At 44.9% G+C, this 26,032-nt stretch overlaps 1 pseudogene; it reads right to left on the reverse strand.

The window, feature by feature from the left end:
* The window catches only part of LOC139385647 (coiled-coil domain-containing protein 148-like), a 56,551-nt pseudogene extending 31,027 nt beyond the window's left edge, over positions 1–25,524 (reverse strand).
* Positions 25,525–26,032: the final 508 nt, after the last annotated feature.

Here is a 26,032-nt window from a genome sequence, read left to right on the forward strand (position 1 = left end):
CAATCAGTGGGGGTCATGCATCCCAAAAATCTGAGGGGCACAAAGTACGTGAGGATGCCTGGGCTCCCGCTCTGGAAGTTGGAGAATTTAGCATTTTTCAAACAAGTGAAACAGCTTTTTCCTGCAGTAATCATTATGCTTAGAGAAATCAAAGGAGGAAGGAAACCGTTTCTAAGGTACACAATAGTACGTTTTTGTAGACAGAAGGTGCTCTTTGGTAAAGGGGGTAAATAAAAAAAGAGGAGAACCAAGGCAGTCTTCATACAGTGCCTTGCGAAAGTATTCGGCACCCTTGAACTTTGCAACCTTTTGCCACATTTCAGGCTTCAAACATAAAGATATAAAACTGTATTTTTTTGTGAAGAATCAACAACAAGTGGGACACAATCATGAAGTGGAACGACATTTATTGGATATTTCAAACTTTTTTAACAAATCAAAAACTGAAAAATTGGGCGTGCAAAATTATTCAGCCCCCTTAAGTTAATACTTTGTAGCGCCACCTTTTGCTGGGATTACAGCTGTAAGTCGCTTGGGGTATGTCTCTATCAGTTTTGCACATCGAGAGACTGAATTTTTTCCCATTCCTCCTTGCAAAACAGCTCGAGCTCAGTGAGGTTGGATGGAGAGCATTTGTGAACAGCAGTTTTCAGTTCTTTCCACAGATTCTCGATTGGATTCAGGTCTGGACTTTGACTTGGCCATTCTAACACCTGGATATGTTTATTTTTGAACCATTCCATTGTAGATTTTGCTTTATGTTTTGGATCATTGTCTTGTTGGAAGACAAATCTCCGTCCCAGTCTCAGGTCTTTTGCAGACTCCATCAGGTTTTCTTCCAGAATGGTCCTGTATTTGGCTCCATCCATCTTCCCATCAATTTTAACCATCTTCCCTGTCCCTGCTGAAGAAAAGCAGGCCCAAACCATGATGCTGCCACCACCATGTTTGACAGTGGGGATGGTATGTTCAGGGTGATGCGCTGTGTTGCTTTTACGCCAAACATAATGTTTTGCATTGTTGCCAAAAAGTTCCATTTTGGTTTCATCTGACCAGAGCACCTTCTTCCACATGTTTGGTGTGTCTCCCAGGTGGCTTGTGGCAAACTTTAAACAACACTTTTTATGGATATCTTTAAGAAATGGCTTTCTTCTTGCCACTCTTCCATAAAGGCCAGATTTGTGCAATATACGACTGATTGTTGTCCTATGGACAGAGTCTCCCACCTCAGCTGTAGATCTCTGCAGTTCATCCAGAGTGATCATGGGCCTCTTGGCTGCATCTCTGATCAGTCTTCTCCTTGTATGAGCTGAAAGTTTAGAGGGACGGCCAGGTCTTGGTAGATTCGCAGTGGTCTGATACTCCTTCCATTTCAATATCATCGCTTGCACAGTGGTCCTTTGGATGTTTAAAGCTTGGGAAATCTTTTTGTAACCAAATCCGGCTTTAAACTTCTTCACAACAGTATCTCGGACCTGCCTGGTGTGTTCCTTGTTCTTCATGATGCTCTCTGCGCTTTTAACGGACCTCTGAGACTATCACAGTGCAGGTGCATTTATACGGAGACTTGATTACACACAGGTGGATTGTATTTATCATCATTAGTCATTTAGGTCAACATTGGATCATTCAGAGATCCTCACTGAACTTCTGGAGAGAGTTTGCTGCACTGAAAGTAAAGGGGCTGAATAATTTTGCACGCCCAATTTTTCAGTTTTTGATTTGTTAAAAAAGTTTGAAATATCCAATAAATGTCGTTCCACTTCATGATTGTGTCCCACTTGTTGTTGATTCTTCACAAAAAAATACAGTTTTATATCTTTATGTTTGAAGCCTGAAATGTGGCAAAAGGTCGCAAAGTTCAAGGGGGCCGAATACTTTCGCAAGGCACTGTATATCTCGTTTAAATGTTAAATGGAAACATGGCCTTCGGCTGCATGGCCTTCGTCAGGGAGTACAAAGATATGACAATACAATGTCCTCTTTTGAACAACATTTTCCAGCCAACCCTGATTTGAAGAGGGGGTGTTTACAGAATTCATTGGACCACACCTAGTAAGCAATACTATACACATTAAAAAGGTAAATACTTGTAGATATGTTTTCAAATTTGCAAATCAAGGCTAGAAGCATCAGAACGAACCCCTGTGTATTTTTCTGCGTATCTAGGCATACATTTTGAGCTGTCTGTATCCTTTTGTGGGTTTTTAGGTTTTATTTATTCGCACCAAAGAAAATAATTGAAAGACAAAACAGTACAGATTTTTTTTAAATAAAAAAAACAGGTAAAAACGGTGTGCAGGTGAGGTTGGAAACCCAAAAGGGTTTATAAAAACCACACCACAAATCTGTGTAAAAAAAAAAAAGTTTGTTCAATCAGTTAAACAAAACATATTCATTATAATTTAACTGTACATGACATACTCTGTATACAAGAAAAAATGTGTGTGTGTGTGTGTGTGTGTGTGTGTGTGTGTGTGTGTGTGTGTGTGTGTGTGTGTGAGAGAGAGAGAGAGTTAGGCTACACGGAGGGGATTATTGGGTAGTTTGGTTCATCAGGCTGACCCCCAGTCTTCTCTTGAAGTCATTGAGGGATGATGGTGATTTGACCATGTGAAGATAAGAATTCCAGAGTATGGTACCTGACAGAGAATTGACTATGTGAGGTGTAGCAGTGGGGAGGGTGAAGAGTATTACAGTGTCTTGTGTTATATAGATGGATTTCAGAATGAATCTGGAAGAATCCATTGAAGGGATGAGGTAAACTGTCTGGGAGGTATGACTATTTGTAGATGAAAGTACATAATTAGTGTACAGTGCCTTGCGAAAGTATTCGGCCCCCTTGAACTTTGCGACCTTTTGCCACATTTCAAGCTTCAAACATAAAGATATAAAACTGTATTTTTTTGTGAAGAATCAACAACAAGTGGGACACAATCATGAAGTGGAACGACATTTATTGGATATTTCAAACTTTTTTAACAAATCAAAAACTGAAAAATTGGGCGTGCAAAATTATTCAGCCCCCTTAAGTTAATACTTTGTAGCGCCACCTTTTGCTGCGATTACAGCTGTAAGTCGCTTGGGGTATGTCTCTATCAGTTTTGCACATCGAGAGACTGAATTTTTTTCCCATTCCTCCTTGCAAAACAGCTCGAGCTCAGTGAGGTTGGATGGAGAGCATTTGTGAACAGCAGATTTCAGTTCTTTCCACAGATTCTCGATTGGATTCAGGTCTGTACTTTGACTTGGCCATTCTAACACCTGGATATGTGTCACGACTTCTGCCGAAGTCGTTGCCTCTCCTTGTTCGGGCGGTGCTCGGCGTTCGACGTCACCGGTCTTCTAGCCATCATTGATCCTTTTTTTAATTTTCCATTAGTTTTGTCTTGTCTTCCCATACACCTGTTTTCAATCCCATTCATTACCTGTTGTGTATTTAACCCTCTGTTTCCCCTCATGTCTTTGTCAGAGAATGTTTTATTTGTCAGTGTAGTGTGATTGTTGTATAGGTGTGCGTCGGGTCCTCGTACCCATGTTTATGTACATTTAGTGTTATGGAGCATACTCCGTGGACTTTATTAAAAGACTCCATTTTACACTCCATTTGACTCTCCTGCGCCTGACTTCCCTGCCACCTATTACACCTACGCATGACAGAATTCTCTGACCAAATATATGAAGTCAGCAGGAGAGGACACTATGCCCATGGAGCTGGAGGAACGCGTTCAGGAACAAGCTAGGGAGCTTGACGTTATCAGCTCCTTCATGGATCACATTGTCATGAAAATGGATCGCTGGGAACGATTTTTCCTCTCCGGAATCGAGGATCCATTTATCCCTACCTACGGGATACAACGGAGATACTGCCGGCTGCCAGGGTTTCCTCCTTAAACTGAACTTATATCTAGCCACGGCCTCCCCAGTACCATCTGACCGTGAGAAGAGTTATGCCCTCGTCTCATGCCTCACCGGGAAAGCCCTGGAATGGGCCAGCGCTGTGTGTAGTAGGGAGGATGCGGCGCTGGACCATTTTGAGGAGTTCACCCGCCAATTCCGGATAGTATTCGATCACCCACCTGAAGGCAAAGCAGCGGGTGAGCTTCTCTATCATCTGAGGCAGGAGACGAGGAGTGCACAGGATTTTGCTTTGGAGTTTAGGACCTTGGCTGCCGGCGCTGGATGGAGCGACAGGGCCCTGATCGACCATTACCGTTGTAGTCTACGCGAGGACGTCCGTCGGGAGCTGGCCTGTAGAGACACCACCCTCACCTTCGACCAGCTGGTGGACATGTCCATCAGGCTGGACAACATGCTGGCTACTCGTGGACGTCTAGATCGGGTCTGGTTGTTCCATCCTCCCGCACCCTCTCTCCCGAACCTATGGAATTGGGAGGGATGGTGCGCAGGGAGACCGGAGGGGGTTCCCGCTCGAGCACCATTCAAGGTCGCAGAGAGCACACTGCTGGTCGGTGCCGGGTTGGTTCCTCTGGGAATAGAGAGGGCAGGCAGGGCATTCTGGCGTCACCCCAGGTGAGTAGGCACCATTCTCATCCAGAGCCCTCTGCTGCACTAATGTTTGTCTCTGTCTCTTTTCCTGATTTTTCACTGCATTCCCAGTAGAAGGCGCTAGTAGATTCGGGTGCGGCTGGGAATTTCATTAATAAAAGTCTAGCTCATAGTTTAGGGATCCCTATTGTTCCTGTGGATATGCCTTTCCCTATTCATGCCTTAGATAGTCGACCATTAGGGTCAGGGTTTATCAGGGAGGTAACCGCACCTTTGTGTATGATAACGCAGGAGGGTCACAAGGAGAAGATTAGTCTTTTCCTTATTGATTCTCCTGCGTATTCTGTGGTGCTAGGCCTACCCTGGTTAGTTTGTCATAACCCCACTGTTTCTTGGCCACAGAGGGCTCTCACGGGGTGGTCGCGAGAGTGCTCAGGTAGGTGTTTAGGGGTTTCCGTTGGTGCTACTACGGTGGAAAGTCCAGACCAGGTCTCCACCGTGCGCATTCCCCCCGAATATGCCGATTTGGCTCTCGCCTTCTGTAAAAAGAAGGCGACTCAATTACCACCCCATCGACTGGGGGATTGTGCGATAGATCTCCTGGTAGACGCTGCATATCCCAAGAGTCACGTGTATCCCCTGTCGCAAGCGGAGACAGAGGCTATGGAGACATATATCTCTGAATCCCTGCATCAGGGGTTCATTCAGCCATCCATTTCACCCGTCTCTTCGAGTTTCTTTTTTGTGAAAAAAAAGGATGGCGGTTTACGCCCGTGCGTTGATTATCGAGGTCTTAATAAAATCACAGTGAAATATAGTTACCCGCTACCTCTGATCAATACGATTATTGAGTTAATGCACGGGGCACGTTTTTTCACAAAATTGGATCTCAGGAGTGCGTACAATCTGGTGCGTATTAAGAAGGGTGATGAGTGGAAGACGGCATTTAGCACCACCTCAGGTCATTATGAGTACCTGGTCATGCCATATGGGTTGATGAATGCTCCATCAGTTTTCCAATCATTTGTAGATGAGATCTTCAGGGACCTGCACGGGCAGGGTGTAGTGGTGTATATCGATGATATTCTGATATACTCTGCTACACGCGCCGAGCATGTGTCCCTGGTGCGCAGGGTGCTTGGTCGCCTGTTGGAGCATGATCTATATGTCAAGTCTGAGAAATGCTTGTTTTTCCAACAATCCATCTCCTTCCTAGGGCATCGGATTTCCACTTCAGGAGTGGAGATGGAGAGCGACCGCATTACAGCCGTGCGTAATTGGCCGACTCCAACCACGGTAAAGGAGTTGCAGCGGTTTTTGGGGTTTTCCAATTACTACCGGAGGTTTATCCGGGGTTTTGGTCAGGTGGCAGCTCCCATTACCTCACTGCTAAAGGGGGGCCCGGTGCGCTTGCGGTGGTCGGCTGAGGCGAACAGGGCTTTTGAGCACCTGAAGACTCTGTTTACTTCGGCGCCTGTGCTGGCTCATCCGGATCCCTCTTTGCCATTCATAGTGGAGGTGGACGCATCCGAAGCTGGGATAGGAGCAGTGCTCTCTCAGCGTTCGCGGGTACGCCACTGAAGCTTCGCCCCTGTGCTTTCTTTTCTAAGAAGCTCAGCCCGGCGGAGCGAAACTATGATGTGGGGAACCGGGAGCTGTTAGCTGTCGTAGAAGCTTTGAAGGTGTGGAGGCATTGGCTTGAGGGGGCTAAACACCCTTTTCTCATCTGGACTGACCACCGCAATCTGGAGTATATCCGGCAGGCAAAGAGATTGAATCCTCGCCAGGCAAGGTGGGCCATGTTTTTCACTCGTTTTGTGTTTACTCTTTCTTACAGACCAGGCTCCCAGAACGTTAAGGCAGACGCATTGTCTCGGCTGTATGACACAGAGGAGCGGTCCATGGATCCCACTCCCATACTCCCAGCTTCGTGTTTGGTGGCGCCAGTAGTGTGGGAGCTGGACGCGGACATTGAGCGGGCGTCACGTGCAGAGCCTTCTCCCCCTGAGTGTCCAGCTGGTCGTCTGTACGTTCCGTCTGCTGTCCGCGACCGATTGATATATTGGGCTCACACGTCACCCTCCTCTGGTCATCCTGGGATAGGTCGGACGATGCGCTGTCTTGACGGGAGATACTGGTGGCCCACTTTAGCTAAGGACGTGAGGATTTATGTTTCTTCCTGCTCGGTGTGCGCCCAGTGCAAGGCTCCTAGACACCTGCCCAGAGGTAAGCTACAACCTCTACCCGTTCCTCAACGGCCGTGGTCATACCTGTCGGTGGATTTTTTGACCGATCTTCCACCTTCACAGGGTTACACCACGATCCTGGTCGTTGTGGATCGGTTTTCTAAGTCCTGTCGTCTCCTCCCTTTGCCCGGTCTCCCTACGGCCTTACAAACTGCAGAGGCCCTGTTTACACACGTTTTCCGGCACTATGGGGTGCCTGAGGATATAGTGTCTGATCGGGGTCCCCAGTTCACATCAAGGGTCTGGAAGGCGTTCATGGAGCGTCTGGGGATCTCGGTTAGTCTTACCTCAGGTTTTCACCCCGAGAGTAATGGGCAGGTGGGGAGAGTTAACCAGGATGTGGGTAGGTTTCTGCGGTCTTATTGCCAGGATCGGCCGGGGGAGTGGGCGAAGTTCGTGCCCTGGGCAGAGATGGCTCAGAACTCGCTACGTCACTCCTCCACTAACCTTACTCCCTTTCAATGTGTATTAGGGTATCAGCCGGTTCTGGCTCCTTGGCATCAGAGCCAGACCGAGGCCCCTGCGGTGGACAATTGGTTTCGGCACGCTGAGGAGACCTGGGAGGCAGCCCACGTCCACCTTCAGCGTGCCATAAGGCGCCAGAAAATTGGCGCAGACCGTCGCCGCAGTGAGGCCCCAGTGTTCGCACCAGGGGACAGGGTCTGGCTCTCGACCCGAAACCTGCCCCTTCGCCTTCTCTGCCGGAAGCTGGGTTCGCGGTTTGTGGGGCCGTTTAAAGTCCTGAGGAGAGTGAACGAGGTATGTTATAGGTTACAACTACCCACTCATTACCGTATTAACCCCTTGTTCCATGTGTCTCTCCTCAGGCCGATGGTGGCTGGCCCGCTCCAGGAGGCTGAAGTGCGTAATGTTCCTCCGCCTCCTCTAGACATCGAGGGGGTTCCGGCGTACTCTGTTCGATCCATTTTGGATTCGAGACGTCGGGCGAGGGGCCTTCAGTACCTCGTGGACTGGGAGGGGTACGGGCCGGAGGAGAGATGCTGGGTTCCGGTGGAGGACGTGTTAGATCCTTCCATGTTATCAGAATTCCACCGTCTCCATCCGGATCGCCCTGCACCTCGCCTTCCGGGTCGTCCCCGAGGCCGGTGTCGACGCGCAGCTAGAGCCGCGCGTCAGGGGGGGGTACTGTCACGACTTCTGCCGAAGTCGTTGCCTCTCCTTGTTCGGGCGGTGCTCGGCGTTCGACGTCACCGGTCTTCTAGCCATCATTGATCCTTTTTTTCATTTTCCATTGGTTTTGTCTTGTCTTCCCATACACCTGTTTTCAATCCCATTCATTACCTGTTGTGTATTTAACCCTCTGTTTCCCCTCATGTCTTTGTCAGAGAATGTTTTATTTGTCAGTGTAGTGTGATTGTTGTATAGGTGTGCGTCGGGTCCTCGTACCCATGTTTATGTACATTTAGTGTTATGGAGCATACTCCGTGGACTTTATTAAAAGACTCCATTTTACACTCCATTTGACTCTCCTGCGCCTGACTTCCCTGCCACCTATTACACCTACGCATGACAATATGTTTATTTTTGAACCATTCCATTGTAGATTTTGCTTTATGTTTTGGATCATTGTCTTGTTGGAAGACAAATCTCCATCCCAGTCTCAGGTCTTTTGCAGACTCCATCAGGTTTTCTTCCAGAATGGTCCTGTATTTGGCTCCATCCATCTTCCCATCAATTTTAACCATCTTCCCTGTCCCTGCTGAAGAAAAGCAGGCCCAAACCATGATGCTGCCACCACCATGTTTGACAGTGGGGATGGTGTGTTCAGCTGTGTTGCTTTTACGCCAAACATAACGTTTTGCATTGTTGCCAAAAAGGTTTCATCTGACCAGAGCACCTTCTTCCACATGTTTGGTGTGTCTCCCAGGTGGCTTGTGGCAAACTTTAAACAACACTTTTTATGGATGTCTTTAAGAAATGGCTTTCTTCTTGCCACTCTTCCATAAAGGCCAGATTTGTGCAATATACGACTGATTGTTGTCCTATGGACAGAGTCTCCCACCTCAGCTGTAGATCTCTGCAGTTCATCCAGAGTGATCATGGGCCTCTTGGCTGCATCTCTGATCAGTCTTCTCCTTGCATGAGCTGAAAGTTTAGAGGGACGGCCAGGTCTTGGTAGATTTGCAGTGGTCTGATACTCCTTCCATTTCAATATCATCGCTTGCACAGTGGTCCTTTGGATGTTTAAAGCTTGGGAAATATTTTTGTATCCAAATCCGGCTTTAAACTTCTTCACAACAGTATCTCGGACCTGCCTGGTGTGTTCCTTGTTCTTCATGATGCTCTCTGCGCTTTTAACGGACCTCTGAGACTATCACAGTGCAGGTGCATTTATACGGAGACTTGATTACACACAGGTGGATTGTAATTATCATCATTAGTCATTTAGGTCAACATTGGATCATTCAGAGATCCTCACTGAACTTCTGGAGAGAGTTTGCTGCACTGAAAGTAAAGGGGCTGAATAATTTTGCACGCCCAATTTTTCAGTTTTGGATTTGTTAAAAAAGTTTGAAATATCCAATAAATGTCGTTCCACTTCATGATTGTGTCCCACTTGTTGTTGATTCTTCACAAAAAAATACAGTTTTATATCTTTATGTTTGAAGCCTGAAATGTGGCAAAAGGTCGCAAAGTTCAAGGGGGCCGAATACTTTCGCAAGGCACTGTACATTAACGTCGTAAATAGACAAGATATTGAGTTTCTTAAACGAAGGTGCAGATGGAGCCAGATAATTAGGTGGCTAGTCTTGTAAATGTATTTTGTATGATGAGTCATTTGAGTAGGTAGGAGGCATATGTACTGGCCCAGACAATATTACAGTAAATGAGTTACGGGTAAATTAAACTACAGTATAGAGTTAGGAAGCAAGCCTGATGAACCAAACCACTAATCTGTCTGATACCAACAGATTTCTTCGCTTTGCTACAGACACATTGAATAGGATCTTCCAGGTATAAAGGTTTTAGTCAATCAGAACTCTGAGGACTGAGTTAAATCTGGTTGAAAGACCAAAAGGAATGTGAGTCTTATTCAGTACATTTAGCTTTTTCTCGATTTTTCTCGAGTCTACCAACCTTGCCAGCAGGCATGTCAGCTAAGATAGTTAGGAGCTAGCTCCTCTAATATGATTGATATCCCGAAATGGCTTCTTTGTATCTCGTTATGAGGTCGGGAGACTGGGAACCAATCTGGGCTAGCTAAAGCCTACTTCATAAAATTGCTAGGTGGCCAGTAGTATTAACAGAGTAACAGCAACATGATCCATTATGGGCATGACACCTCTGATATCAAAGTGCCTCTGCGTGTCCATTGGCGGGGACAGGGACAGTGGCCGGAAAGTGCAACTTGAATAGAGGTCAAAGGTAGAAGTGATTGTTAGAATTGAACATAAGTGCACTGTCTAAGTGTCCAGATAGCCGATTAATTCAGAAGAAAGTGCAAAACCAGGTCCAAGGTTGAAACGTATTTGATAGAACAACCACACCTCCGGTAAAGTGTTTCTACAGAGGAAACAAAACGGTACAAAACAGGTAATAATATTAAAGCTTTGACTGGGGCTGTTGGGACAGAACATCCTCTTTGACTGTTCCATTGATTTCCTACTGCTCTGGTTTGATCAAGCAACACTCCCTTACCTCTCCTCAAATTGTGAATGAACTGCAGATGATAAACAATTAGCTTACAATCATCCCCCCAAAAAACTCCCCAAAAGTAATTAATGCAGACGGAATGGGAGAGTGGTTGAACAAAGCCCTGTTAACCCTTGTACAATGACAACCATCATCCACTCTGATTTTCAACTAGCGAACTGTAGCCAAAAGCTAAGTAGTAAGTAGTTTTGGTTATATGACTTCTCTAATCCTCATGTTCACAATTAGGCTTTACAATGACCACATATGTCTATGGATGAGCTCAGGGAATTATGTTTTCCAATAACAAACACACAGGGAAAATGTGGCAACAACACAGCTGCGATGCAGTAAAAAATGGACGTGATTCATTTTGTGTCTAATGGAGTATGAGGAACAGCCATTTCTATTATCACTGTGTGTTATGTGAATACAACTGTTTGTACCATTCACTGTTTGTGTGTATTGTGAGAGTAAAAGCATGTTTCTACCCTTCATGGTCTGTGTATTTCGAGAATAAAGCTATGTTGAAATAACTGAGATATACTGCCTGTTGATATTGTTTTTCATTTTCAACTTTGAGGAATACGTTTCACTATGGGACATCAATTTGAGATCAAAGTGAGAGTTTGGCAACGCAAACATTGCTTGAGGAAAGAAGACTGCCTTTTTCGTACCAAACTTCACAACAATGAGGTTTGCAATTTTGCTCAAGGGACTGATTACCAATAAGAATTGAGCCAACCTAATTGTGACTAATAGCCGTACTCGGCGCAGTCTGCGCTCCATTGACTCTGGCTCTGTTTGTGTCGAGTTGGAAGATGAGAAAGAGAGAGCGCAGGAGGAAAGGGCTAGATCTATCTCATCACAGCCACTTGAGGCTGAATGTGGCCCTAAGTGTAGCATCCAGCTGGAACAGATATGAGGACAGGTCTGGGAGAGGAGGGAGAGGAGAGGAGCTCCCTGGCGGTTGTCATGGAGACGGGGGAGCGGAGGCAATAGTGTGAGGGAGGGCTGAGATGTGTCCAAATAGGGTGACACGGCGCATCCTGCAGCCTACCAAGCACATAATTCACTGACCAGGGAGATGGAGAGTAGAGACAGAGCGTCTTAGAGCTCTGGAAGAGGATGTGTGTAGATAGGCCGAAAGAGGTCGATATTCAGTGAATTGTAGATAGTGGATTTTGATTGCATTTGATTTGAGTGCATTTGATTGAATACCTGCCAGAGTTTCCTTATGAGGTGGGTGAGGTTTTTTTCAATGTGCTGTGTGCACTGGGTGTGCCCTTGGTATGTGTGCATGTAAAGGGGTGTGATGACAAATCACTTTGCTGGACTGCGTCCTAAGTGGCACCCTATTCAAATCAAATCAAATTGTATTGGTCACATACACATGGTTAGCAGTTATTGCGAGTGTAGCGAAATGCTTGTACTTCTAGTTCCGACAGTGCAGTAATATCTAACAAGTAATCTGACAATTTCACAACAACTACCTTATGCACACACGTGTAAAGGAATGAAGAAGAATATGTACTGTACATGTAAATACAGTGGGGCAAAAAAGTATTTAGTCAGCCACCAATTGTGCAAGTTCTCCCACTTAAAAAGATGAGAGAGGCCTGTCATTTTTTATCATAGGTACACTTCAACTATGACAGACAAAATGAGAAAACAAAATCCAGAAAATCACATTGTAGGATTTTTAATGAATTTATCTGCAAAATATGGTGGAAAATAAGTATTTGGTCACCTACAAACAAGCAAGATTTCTGGCTCTCACAGACCTGTAACTTCTTCTTTAAGAGGCTCCTCTGTTCTCCACTCGTTACCTGTATTAATGGCACCTGTTTGAACTTGTTATCAGTATAAAAGACACCTGTCCACAACCTCAAACAGTCACACTCCAAACTCCACTATGGCCAAGACCAAAGAGCTGTCAAAGGACACCAGAAACAAAATTGTAGACCTGCACCAGGCTGGGAAGACTGAATCTGCAATAGGTAAGCAGCTTGGTTTGAAATCAACTGTGGGAGCAATTATTAGGAAATGGAAGACATACAAGACCACTGATAATCTCCCTCGATCTGGGGCTCCACGCAAGATCTCACCCCGTGGGGTCAAAATGATCACAAGAACGGTGAGCAAAAATCCCAGAACCACACGGGGGGACCTAGTGAACGACCTGCAGAGAGCTGGGGCCAAAGTAACAAAGCCTACCATCAGTAACACACTACGCCGCCAGGGACTAAAATCCTGCAGTGCCAGACGTGTCCCCCTGCTTAAGCCAGTACATGTCCAGGCCCGTCTGAAGTTTGCTAGAGAGCATTTGGACGATCCAGAAGAAGATTGGGAGAATGTCATATGGTCAGATGAAACCAAAATATAACCTTTTGGTAAAAACTGAACTCGTCGTGTTTGGAGGACAAAGAATGCTGAGTTGCATCCAAAGAACACCATACCTACTGTGAAGCATGGGGGTGGAAACAGCATGCTTTGGGGCTGTTTTTCTGCAAAGGGACCAGGATGACTGATCCGTGTAGAGGAAAGAATGAATGGGGCCATGTATCGTGAGATTTTGAGTGAAAATCTCCTTCCATCAGCAAGGGCATTGAAGATGAAACGTGGCTGGGTCTTTCAGCATGACAATGATCCCAAACACACCGCCCAGGCAACGAAGGAGTGGCTTCGTAAGAAGCATTTCAAGGTCCTGGAGTGGCCTAGCCAGTCTCCAGATCTCAACTTCATAGAAAATCTTTGGAGGAATTTGAAAGTCTGTGTTGCCCAGCAACAGCCCCAAAACATCACTGCTCTAGAGGAGATCTGCATGGAGGAATGGGCCAAAATACCAGCAACAGTGTGTGAAAATCTTGTGAAGACTTACAGAAAACGTTTGACCTCTGTCATTGCCAACAAAGGGTATATAACAAAGTATTGAGATAAACTTTTGTTATTGACCAAATACTTATTTTCCACCATAGTATGCATATAAATTAATTAAATATCCTACAATGTGATTTTCTGGATTTTTTTTCTCCTCATTTTGTCTGTCATAGTTGAAGTGTACCTATGATGAAAATCACAGGCCTCTCATCTTTTTAAGTGGGAGAACTTGCACAATTGGTGGCTGACTAAATACTTTTTTGCCCCACTGTATATGGACGAGCGATGGCCGTGCGGCATAGGCAAGATGCAGTAGATGGTATAGAATACAGTATATACATATGAGATGAGTAATGTAGGGTATGTAAACATTATATAAAGTGGCATTGTTTAAAATGACTAGTGATTGTTACAGTTTTCTTTCTCCTCCTCTGAAGAGCAGGGATCGGACCAAAATGCAGCGTGGCTATTTAGATTCATGGTTCTTTAATAAAGAAACTACACATGAACGAACAAAACAAGAAACGTAACGTGAAAACCTAAACAGCCTCTCTGGTGCAAACAAACACAGAGACAGGAACAATCACCCACGAAACACTCAAAAAATATGGCTGCCTAAATATGGTTCCCAATCAGAGACAACGATAAACACCTGCCTCTGATTGAGAACCACTTCAGGCAACCATAGAATTTTCTAGATAACCCCACTATACCACAATCCCAATACCTACAAAAAAACCCAAGACAAAACACACCACATAATTAAACCCATGAAAAAACACACCCTGGCCTAACCAAAATAATAAAGAAAACACAAAATACTAAGACCAGGGCGTGACAGTGATACATTTATTACATCCAATTTTTCATTATTAAAGCAGCTAGAGCTTTGAGTCAGTATTTTGGCAGCAGCCACTCAATGTTAGTGATGGCTGTTCAACAGTCTGATGGCCTTGAGATAGAAGCTGTTTTTCAGTCTCTCGGTCCCAGCTTTGATGCACCTGTATTGACCTCGCCTTCTGGATGATAGCGGGGTGAACAGGCAGTGGCTCGGGTGGTTGTTGTCTTTGATGATCTTTTTGGCCTTCCTGTGACATCGGGTGCTGTAGGTGTCCTGGAGGGCAGGTAGTTTGCCCCCGGTGATGCGTTGTGCAGACCTCACTACCCTCTGGAGGGCCTTACGGTTGTGGGCGGAGCAGTTGCCGTACCTGGCGGTGATACAGCCCGACAGGATGCTCTTCATTGTGCATCAGTAAAAGTTTGTGAGTGTTTTCGGTGATAAGCCAAATTTTTTCAGCCTCCTGAGGGTGAAGAGGCGCTGTTCAACCTTCTTCACCACGATGTCTGTGTGGGTGGACCATTTCAGTTTGTCTGTGATGTGTACGCAGAGGAACTTAAACTTTCCACTTTCTCCACTACTGTCCCGTCGATATGGATAGGGGGGTGCTCCCTCTGCTGTTTCCTGAAGTCCACGATCATCTCCTTTGTTTTGTTGACGTTGAGTGTGAAGTTATTTTCCTGACACCACACTCCGAGGGCCCTCACCTCCTCCCTGTAGGCCGTCTCGTCGTTGTTGGTAATCAAGCCTACCACTGTAGTGTCTTCTGCAAACTTGATGATTGAGTTGGAGGCGTGCATGGCCACACGGTCATGGTTGAACAGGAGTACAGGAGAGGGCTGAGAACGCACCCTTGTGGGGCCCCAATGTTGAGGATCAGCGGGGTGGAAATGTTGTTTCCTACCCTCACCAACTGGGGGCGGCCTGTCAGAAAGTCCAGGACCCAGTTGCGCAGGGTGAGGTCGAGACCCAGGGTCTCGAGCTTAATTGTGAGTTTGGAGGGTACTAGGATGTTGAATGATGAGCTGTAGTCGATGAACATACATAGGTATTCCTCTTGGCCAGATGGGTTAGGTTGCGATTGCGTCGTCAGTGGACCTATTGGGGCGGTAAGCAAATTGGAGTGGGTCTAGGGTGTCAGGTAGGGTGGAGGTGATATGACCCTTGACTAGTTTCTCAAAGCACTTCATGATTATGGAAGTGAGTGTTACGGGGCGATAGTAATTTAGCTCAGTTACTTTAGCTTTCTTGGGAACAGGAACAGCAGACTGGGATAGGGTTTGATTGAATATGTCAGCCAGCTGGTCTGTGCATGCTCTGAGGACGTGGCTAGGGATGCCGTCTGGGCCAGGAGCCTTGCGAGGGTTAACACGTTGAAATGTTTTACTCACGTTGGTCGCGGTGAAGGAGAGCCCACAGGTTCTGTATTGTCCTCAAAGCGAGCAAAGAAGTTGTTTAGTATGTCTGGGAGCAAGACGTCGGTGTCCGCGACGAGGCTGGTTGTCTTTTTGTAATCCGTGATTGACTGTTGCCCCTGCCACATACGTCTTGTGTCTGAACCGTTGAATTACGACTCTACTTTCTCTATACTGACGCTTTGCTTGTTTGATTGCCTTGCGGAGGGAATAGCTACACTGTTTGTATTCGGTAATGTTTTCGGTCGCCTTGCCATGATTAAAACCAGTGGTTTGCGCTTTCAGTTTTGCGCAAATGCTGCCATCAATCCACGGTTTCTGGTTGAGGAAGGTTTTAATAGTCACCATGTGTACAACATCACCGATGCACTTGCTAATAAACTCGCTCACCGAATCAGTGTATACATCAATGTTGTTGTCTGAGGCTATCCGGAACATATCCCAGTCCACGTGATCGAAGCAATCTTGAAGCGTGGGATCCGATTGGTCAGACCAGCGTTGAAAAGACCTGAAAACTGGCGTTTCCTGTTTTAGTTTCTGTCTATAGACTGGGAGCAACAAACTGGAGTCGTGGTCAGATTTGCCGAAAGGAGGGCGAGGGAGGGTTTGGTATGTGTCGCGGAAGTTAGAGAAGCAATGATCCAGAATGCTGCTAGCCCTGGTTGCGCATTCGATATGCTGATAAAATTTAGGGAGCCTTGTTTTCAGATTAGCTTTGTTAAAATCCCCAGTTACTTTTCATCATAGGTACACTTCAAGTATGACAGACAAAATGAAGAAAAAAAATCCAGAAAATCACATTTTAGGATTTTTTATGAATTTATTAGCAAATTATGGTGGAAAATAAGTATCTTCATACACACTGTTGAGCGTGAAAAACCCAGTAGCGTTGCAGTTTTTGACACAAATCGGTACGCCTGGCACCTACTACCATACCCTGTTCAAAGGCACTTCAATCTTTTGTCTTGCCCATTCACCCTCTGAATGGCACACATACACAACACATGTCTCAATTGTCTCGAGGCTTAAATATCCTTCTTTAACCTGTCTCCTCCCCTTCATCTACACTGATTGGCGTGGATTTAACAAGTGACATCAATAAGGGATCATAGCTTTCACCTGGATTCACCTGGTTAGTATATGTCATGGAAAGAGCAGGTTCTTAATGTTTTGTACACTTAGTGTATATAGAGTATACTTTTGACCAGGGCCCAAAGGGTGCCATTTGGGACGCATCAATAGAAAATCAAGAGTGGTTACTGGTGTACAATGACCAGCTCCTGTCTGAACCTGTGGGAGAACAGTCATGGCAGCATGTCCATGTACAGGGCTCTGTGCTTGTGCAGGTCATCTGGAAGCGCAGATGGTCATCTGCCAACCAACTACAGAACCTGGAACAGGTTGGACAGAGAGCAGAGAGAAACATGTCTGGATACCCGCTGCAGACACAACAAAACACGTGCTGAGAACTTCTGTACAAAGACAACCACTCTTAATGTCTCATTCCTGGCAACATTACATTTTCACCAAAGAACATCTGTCTGTGTGATGAAGATCTGAGACTTTATTTTGTGTATGTGTGTGTGTGTGTGTGGGTGTGTGTGTGTGTAGCTGTGTTTAGCCACAATGGAAATTAATATCAAGGTATTAGTAGATTAGTAATCAACCCCTCGGTGTTGTTCAATGGCCCGCCTCCCCGAGGAGAGTAAAATCATGCACTACACACATTGCATGCTGTAGGGGGAGAGAAATCACCCGATATGCTATTCTCTAGAGTCTAGAATCTACATATGCTCTATGCACCAAGCTGACTCTCTCATCTTCTATCAACATCCACACTCTATTGTCTTGTCATACGGCAGGATCTCTGCATAAAAACCAGAGCTTTGCTTTGATTCATTTTGAGCAAGATATCAATTCAAAATGGTGGACTCTCAATCACCCCGTCACCCACTGTATCCGCTCAAGAGGAGCTACAGCCTTCAAGCAAAGACCACCGTAGTTGTGATCAGTCAGTGCTTTTACCTATCCAGTCCAGGCAGTTCTGTATACTTTGCAGTCTGGACTGGTACATCTCAGACAAGGATTAGAACTCTGGATTAAGGAGGCTGTCAGTTCAGGGTAGGGGCACTCTGAATACAAAACCTCCTCTGGAACCTGGTCTACCTCAGCCAGACAGTCGGCAATTTTGGTGGGACAGTCCTGGAAGGATTATGTGGTTATGCCTTTTGAAAGACATAAAAGACTCAGTGGCAACATAATCAAACAGCATGGTGAAAGATAGAACTATGCAACCCTAATGGTGAGTGACCTTACGTACCTCCACTCCCAGAAACAAGGTGTTTTCCTCTATGGCCAGATACACTTTGCTAAGTTTTTTTCAATTATGTCTTCCTGCTGGTCCTTCACAAAGTTGACCTGTGAGTGTGTCTTCAATATCTTCAGACGTTACAGACCTCACAGGCTCTAACAGAATGAATTGTTGAACACAAACTCAGTTTCAAGGAATTACTCATTCAGTTCTCTTCCCTCCTCTACATCTGAGAATTAACAGTCTGCATCCTTCTCTGATATCCATCATGGTATACAGAGCTCTGTATCTGATTACATTTAGTGAGAGGAAATGGAAATCTATGTCTCGGTTGGAGTACAGAACCCACAGAAATTGAATATTTCCCTTCCCCCTGTAGTTTTTCTTAATTTTCTACTTAGGGGACAAATAGAGTGAATCCTATAATCATAGCAATTCACTGACGGCATGTTATCGGTAGTCAATCCCTCTTTCTGTTTCTAACAGGTTAGATTTTTGAAACTCAGGAAGCAGTCTATTGTGAAACTGTACATACTAGATCACAAATATAACAATTAGATTGTCCTTCCTGCTACACGTTCTCAGTAAAAACATACAGGAAAAGTGAGGAAATGAAGGCTTAACCATTCAACCTACAGTGCCTTGCAAAAGTATTCACCCCCCCTGGCGTTTTTCCTATTTTGATGCATTACAACCTGTAATTTAAATGCATTTTTATTTGGATTTCATGCAATGGACATAAAATAGTCCAAATTGGTGAAGTGAAAAAAATAACTTGATTCAAAAAAGTCTACTATATAAAAAACAGAAAAGTGGTGCGTACATATGTATTCACATCTTTTGCTATGAAGCCTCTAAATAAGATCTGGTGCAAACAATTACATTCAGAAGTCACATAATTAGTTAAATAAAGTCCACCTGTGTGCACTCTAAGTGTCACATGATCTGTCACATGATCTCAGGATATATACACCTGTTCTGAAAGGCCCCAGAGCCTGCAACAGCACTAAGCAAGTGGCACTATGATGACCAAGGAGCTCTCCAAACAGGCCAGGGACAACATTGTGGAGAAGTACATATCAGGTTTGGGTAATAAAAAAATATCTGAAACTTTAAACATCCCAAGGAGCATCATTAAATCCATTATTAAAAATGGAAAGAATATGGCACCACAACAAACCTGCCAAGAGAGGGCCGCCCACCAAAACTCACAGACCAGGGAAAGAGGGCATTAATCAGAGAGGCAACAAAGAGACCAAAGATAACCCTGAAGGTGCTGCAAAGCTCCACAACCAACAGAGATTGGAGTATCTGTCCATAGGACCACTTTAAGCCGTACACTTCACAGAGTTGGGCTTTATGGAAGAGTGTCCAGAATAAAATAAGCAAACATGTTTGGTGTTCGCCAAAAGGCATGTGGGAGACTCCCCAAACATATGAAAGAAGGTACTCTGGTAAGATGAGACTAAAATTGAGCTTTTTGGCCATCAAGGTAAGCACTATGTCTGGCGCAAACCTAACACCTCTCATCACCCTGAGAACACCAAGCATCGTGGTGGGGATGTTTTTCCATCGGCAGGGACTGGGAAACTGGTCAGAATTGAAAGAATGATGGATGGCGCTAAATACAGGGAAATTCTTGAGGGAAACCTGTTTCAGTCTTCCAGAAATTTGAGACTGGGACAGAGGTTCACCTTCCAGCAGGACAATGACCCTAAGCATACTGCTAAAGCGACACTTGAGTGGTTTAAGGGGAAACATTTAAATATCTTGGAATGGCCAAGTCAAAGCCCAGACCTCAATCCAATTGAGAATCTGTGTGTTACGGCTTTCTTCCTGGGAAGGAGAGGAGGACCAAAATGCAGCGTGGTTATGGTTGAACATCTTTAATAAAGATGACAACGTGAACAATATACAAAATAAGAAACCGTGGAAAACCGAAACAGTCCTAACTGGTACAAAACACAGAAACAGGAAACAATCACCCACGAAATACCAAAAGAATATGGCTGCCTAAATATGGTTCCCAATCAGAGACAACGATAAACACCTACCTCTGATTGAGTACCACTCTAGGCAACCATAGACTTACCTAGAATACTACACTGAACACAACCCCATCAATCTACAAAAACCCCTAGACAAGACAAACACATAATACCCATGTCACACCCTGGCCTAACCACAATAGGGAATAGGTGCCATTTGAGATGTAACCACTGTTTTAAAGCCTGACAAAACTTCTCAAACCTTCCCTCCAAACAAATTCCTCTGATGCACAAACAAGTATGGAATCGTAATTTATAGTTTTAAGGGAATGGTATTTAGCATGGTGGGTCACTTAGTACAAGAAGCATGCAGGCGGCTAGAGAGAGGAGAGGAGGCAGTAGCTCCATTATGGTGAGGCTCTCAGGTGGGCAGGACTGAGTGGGGGGGGGGGGCAGCAAGGGCTGGATGAAAGAGAAGATGAGTGGGGGATGGAGGTATGCCAGAGACTGACTCACTCACACAGGGGCAGGCAGGCAAGCAGACAAAATGGCTGGCAGTTGATTCATCCCCCTATATGGCCCACTTTCAAAGACATCCCTTCTCCTGCCTGCTCTTAATCCCACCATTCACTCCCTGAGAATGAAAAAGCCTCCAGGAGTCAAAAGGAGAATTAACTAAAGAGAGGTGACTTACGTAGCGAGGAGTTCTGACAAACATCAGATTCACGGGGAATGAATGCTCTATTGTGGGCAACCAAAGGACTTTTGGTAGGATCTAGGTAGGATCTGCAAAGTACGGTCTATTATTTTGGTACCTGTAGAGATTGAATGCCTTAGGATTCATTGCAGTATATTGTCTGGAATTAAAAAACAGAACCACAGTTTTCACAAACAAAGTCAAGGGCTCCACTTTCATATGGAGGAAAGTAAGTTCCTCTGCAGCTTTCTGAAACAGTGGGCACAGCACTCCTCTCTCAGGTCATGGGACACATCCCAAATGGCACCCTATCCCCAGAGCCCTGGTCAAATGTAGTGCACTACACGGGGAATAGGATGCCGTTTGGGACGCGCCCGTGTCGTTACCTACCTGCTGGAGTACCTGGTCTCAGTCTGCCGGCTGAGGAGGCTGGTGGTGTTGCTGGTGTTGGACTTCACTCAGTCTGTACTGCAAGTCCTCCGTCAGCTGCCAGATGGGCTCCACCGTGGTACACCTGAACACCTCCCGCTCACTCTCCAGAAACAGCTCTAATGAGACACCCACACACATAGACATGAGTTTGTGCACAGACACACACACACACACATACACGCACAGTATGGTATTGTCTCACTCAATAGGGACTGGAACAGTATCTACACACTCAGAACTGAGAGGGGTACTGTGGTCCAGTAGCTCAGAGCGGATGCCCATGTCTGTTCTACTGGCCAGACCATTTGCTCCCAGACATCCTTTCAGCTCAGCTTCAGCCTTTTCCCTGCTGCATGGAAGGAGAGCAAAGGGAATTCCATTAAGCATACAGCACACTGTACCAAGCACTACTGAACACAGACTGCTTCTCAAATGGCAACCTATTCCCTATGTAGTGCACTACTTTTGACCAGGGCCCATAGGGAAAAGGTTGCCATTTGGGACGCATCATCACAGTGTGCCGAACATGCTCATCCATTAGTCCCAGCTAAAATATAATGGGATTGTAACTATAGAAACAAACTTTTTCTCCCTTCTCTTATATCACCTTCACGCTAATGAATTCAGTGGCTATGTGTGGTTGCCGTGGTGCGGTCGGTCAATCTGTGTGTCTGTCTTCAGAGAAGGCTCATTACAGAAACCCACGCTTGTGTACACCATTAACCTTGGATTGCACCGACACAGTCATTACCCCGAGAACAGCCTACACCCCAGAGCTAGCTCTGCCCTTCTCACTTCACAACGCATGACACCAGCGCATGACACCAGCGGGCCGCGGCAGCCCAGCGCTTCCTTTGCTTCTGCCTCATCATCATACCAGGGAGAGTTCATTTTACAACGCCACAGAAGCTAGCTAGCTAGCACCCTCCACTGAGCTACCCATTCCCTCTTTCTTTCTTTCTTTCTCTTTCTTTCTCTGTCTTCTTTGGTCACAGAAAGCCATTTCAAATCACCCATCTCTCATTTTACTGGGGCTTATTTTAGTTTCGAGCAGTGCTTGCCTGAACTGAATGTGGATGAGTAGGGTGGGTAGTAGGCTACAGACTACAATACAGTATATGGTGTAGTGGTTCCTGGTAATGTGTGCTGGGAGGAGTTTCTTATCCTGCATTGGCTAGTCTGCTGTTCTCTCTGCTCCACACCTGTCTGGGCTGCCTCAGCAGGGAGCTCTTTTTGGTCTCCTTGGCTGCACGGAGAGCCCTCCTCACCTGAACGACAGCTCTTAAATCAGCCAACAGCTACTGTGTTCCACACACTGTGGCCATTATAAATCCTCTCACAAGTTTATGATAACATGATCACATTATGGTAGCATTAGCTTGTAATCGCTGATCTCATTATGACCAATCATGACCAAGGCATAGACGGCAATCATGACCAAGGCATAGACGGCAATCATGGAAGATTGCGTCCGCATCCCAAACGTCGCAGCCTAAATTCACTTTATGTTCTTTTGACCAGGACCTATGGGTAAAAGTAGTGCACTTATGTAGGGGATAGGGTGCCATTTGGGACTCGGGTCTATGAGTAATACATGGTATAAACATGGCCAAAAAGGAGTACTCTCCTTAGTGCTCTATGTTCCTAGTTTACTGAGCAATACAGAATGAGAGATTGGTCCATTTTTTCCTTGTTATGCTTCATGGGGAAAATGGTCTTTATTCAGACGTTCATTCAGTGAGTGTGGGGTTTTGCCTTTGAAATATTTACTTTGAAAGGCTCATAATATGCAGGAATTCATGTGAAACATTATCGCCGTTGAACACTTGAAAGGAAAACACATTGGTAAATTAAAATATTCAGGGGGAACATGCATAAGGTGTGTTTCTGGTGGGAACAGAAGGAGGGGGTGAGTATCTTAATCTCCTGTCATTTATTTGCCTTTTCCATTATGAAAATGCTCTCTCGGTGCAGCCCTTTATACTGTCCTCTACCGCAGTGAATGTGCCCTTAGTTTTGTTCCATGTGTACAGTCTTAGGAAAAAAATTGTGAAAAAATAAATAAATACAAATCTAGAAACTTAAAGGGCTCTTCGGCTGTCCCCATTGGAGAACCATTTGAATAACCCTTTTTGGTTCCAGGTAGAATCCTTTTGGGTCCATGTGCAACCCTTTCTACAGAGGGTGCTACCTGGAACCAAAAAAGGTTCTCCTATGGGGACAGCCGAAGAAACATTTTTTCTAAGACTGTCACATTCGTTTGTAGAAACGGACCAAGACACAGCGGATGTTGAGTTCCACATTATTTATTAGAAAGTGAAACTTAGAGAAGACAAAAACAAATAAACAACACACTAACAATGAACCGTGACTACAGTGATGCTACGTGCAATAAGTCTAAACAATATCCTATAAACACAGGTGAGAAAAACAGCTACTTAAATATGATCCCCAATTAGAGACAACGATTACCAGCTGCCTCTAATTGGGAATCATACACAAACACCAACATAGAAAAACAAACCTAGAACCCCACATAGAAATAATAAACTAGACTAACCTCCCAGTCATCCTGACCTACTCTACCATAGAAAATAAGGACTCTTTATGGTCAGGACGTGACAAAGACTGTAAGGGGGAAAATGATGTTTGATGTTAACATGCTGCAAAACATGTGAAACTACAAAGAAAACATATCGGTGACATGAGATTAAACCACACACCTACAAGCACAGGCAAACCACAGCTCTCGATTACCCTGCTCAAAACCCCAGCCGTTAAAAGTAGGCTGTGAATTCTCCCTTTACCATGTGTTGACCTAGGGATCTTGTCAGGATCTCTCCTTCAAAGATGTAAGGCCTTAGTATCCAGGACACTCCCACTCTCTTACTGGAAAGTCAATCATCTGATCACATCCTGCGGTGACTCCCCTCTACCACCACTGGGAAATCCACAACAGAAAGCCTGCCTTTCAGCGTGGCGGTCGTATGCAAACACTGGTTGCCTTATCTGGTCCACGCAGAGAGCTGAATTGGAAGGAGCCATGGGCAACCGTAATGAGACACAACAACAACAACAAAAGCTGCTGCCACAGTTTACCAATTAAAACACTGCAGGTCTACAAGCATAATCCTCATGCCCCCTAGGGTTAACTTCTCACAGTGCTAGGATGCAAAAAGATTGGGAACTTCAAACAGCTTTGTGGTTGATCCTCCTGCAGACTCATGAATATTCAAATTTGATGTTGATATTCTTCTTAAATCTTATATTTTTTTGGAGAGCCCATTTACAGTAGGTTAAGTAATGGTCTGCTGTTTTATAGTAAATCCGCTCCTCCGTATCATTGTGTGTGTGTGTGTGTGTGTGTGTGTGTGTGTGTGTGTGTGTGTGTGTGTGTGTGTGTGTGTGTGTGTGTGTGTGCACGTGTGTGTGTGTGTTCGTTAATGCCCATGATCTTTAAACTCTGAATGAAGGTTTCTAGTACCGTAAAACTGAAATATGATTCAGAAAGAGCCCATGGTTGTTCATTTGAGAAAGAACACCAACTCCATGTAAATATGGTCTCAGATGTAAATGATGTTGCAGATATCATGCAGAGGCATACATGCACTGTTCAGTCTTTCACCTTCTCATGATGTCAACAGATCTGTCACCCATCAACTGTCTCCATACTGAAAGTTGGACGCACAGAATCAGTATGTTGTCTAAAAGAAAAGCTGATTAATTAAATGAATGAGGAAGCTGGCACCTAAGGATGTTCAAGAGCATACTGTACTATGGAATAACAAAATATGTATTGTACCAAAATAAACGTTTTACTTCATACATTCTTCAGCCCTTTGCTTCTGTTATGGGCTTGTATTCACAAAGTGTCTCAGAGCAAATCAAATATCAACAATATCTACCTTCTGAGCGATGTGTGCAGACTCCAGTTGGCATCAACTATGGCTTGTGGTTTCTCATGTTCAGCCGGTTTATACTGAGCTTCCAATGCCATCCTTCACCAGTAGAGTCAGTTTCTCTATATCAATGAAAGGAAGCATCAAACTACAAGATAGAGCTGTGTTCTAGTAAGCATTGAGCATGTGAAAAGTGCATTAACTATCGATCACTCAATCAACTGTGAATTCTTAGGTCAGGTGTTATTTATGCTGAAGACAGAAGAGGAAGGAAGTGAGACAGAAACGGCACAACCTCTTCAACTGCATCCCAAATGGCCTCTTATTCCCTGTGCAGTGCACTACTTTTTGGCCACTACTTAGGGAACGGGGTGCCATTTGGGAAGCACGGGTCGTGATGAGATATATCCTATAGGGAGGGAGGAAACAAACTGGCCATGTCAGACAGGCTGGTCCTGACCTCGTTCAGCTGGGACTCCATGAGACAGGTGAATAAACACAAGCCATGCTGCTGCTACTGACAATGCAGACATAAAGGTCCTGGCAGAGTCTCGAGGAAAGAGCAGTCAGCATTGGTTCAGATTGGAGCTGAGCTGTTACCTAAATGTTTTGATCGGTTGCTGGTTGTAAAGCCATGTAGGTCTCTTCCACTCATAGCTTCTCGTCTGTTTATCAATTGTACGTGTGATTCAAACAAGGAATGTGAGGTAGCACTTTACATTCATTTACCCCGTATACCCGTGTGGTAGTAACATCGTTATTCATCTTGTGACAACACTGTAGTAGTACGTTATGTATTACTGCAGCACTGTGATCGCACATCATTTTGTCAAGTAAAATCAGCCAGGAGGAAAAAATGAATATGTAAATAGGAAGGTTCGTTAAAGTTTGACAGAAAGGTCACCACACCACCTCATCACCTTCCTGCTGTTGCTTAAATCAGTTTAGGCCTATTCTATAAGGATTAACATTTACATGCAAGAACTTAATGGGGAAAAAACGCTATCACTCAATTTTCTCCCAAAACAGCCTATTCAACATTCAGGGTCTAAGAGGTTATAGGAAATAACCTCTGAATTCTCATCAGGGCCCAGTTTTTCAAAAGCAATCTGTCTGGATTTCGCCTATCGGATAGGATTAAATGCATAGAAATAGAACATATA

Source organism: Oncorhynchus clarkii, chromosome 3, assembly GCF_045791955.1.
Source record: "Oncorhynchus clarkii lewisi isolate Uvic-CL-2024 chromosome 3, UVic_Ocla_1.0, whole genome shotgun sequence".
Lineage (NCBI taxonomy): Eukaryota > Metazoa > Chordata > Actinopteri > Salmoniformes > Salmonidae > Oncorhynchus > Oncorhynchus clarkii.